Here is a 290-nt window from a genome sequence, read left to right as displayed (position 1 = left end):
GGTATGTCGTAATAAGGATAATACGCCTGTCACTAAACGTCGGCTAGAATTCAATAATGCTGTCACCAATGTCTGACTAACCATTTTTAACAATGTTGGATTTCATTTTTTCATATGCAAACAGAAAAAATATATTCTTACTAAATTATTGCAACCAATTTAAATAATTTTTATACAAATGATAATGTTACTTCGGTATTTAAGGAAAACCCAAGAAACCCACTTTGACATAATTTTTTTGTGCGTAGCTTGACTTAACGGTCTTCATAAGGCTCATGGGTTGCCTTGAA

At 32.1% G+C, this 290-nt stretch overlaps 1 protein-coding gene across 1 annotated transcript in view; it reads left to right on the top strand.

Annotated features, from left to right (window-relative positions):
* LOC119594246 (receptor-type tyrosine-protein phosphatase C-like) overlaps positions 1-290 on the top strand; it is a gene marked incomplete at its 3' end in the record, with an annotated part of 35,196 nt that overhangs the window by 7,265 nt on the left and 27,641 nt on the right.

Source organism: Penaeus monodon, chromosome 33 (genome assembly GCF_015228065.2).
Source record: "Penaeus monodon isolate SGIC_2016 chromosome 33, NSTDA_Pmon_1, whole genome shotgun sequence".
NCBI lineage: Eukaryota > Metazoa > Arthropoda > Malacostraca > Decapoda > Penaeidae > Penaeus > Penaeus monodon.
This window is presented reverse-complemented; position numbering and strand designations above follow the sequence as displayed.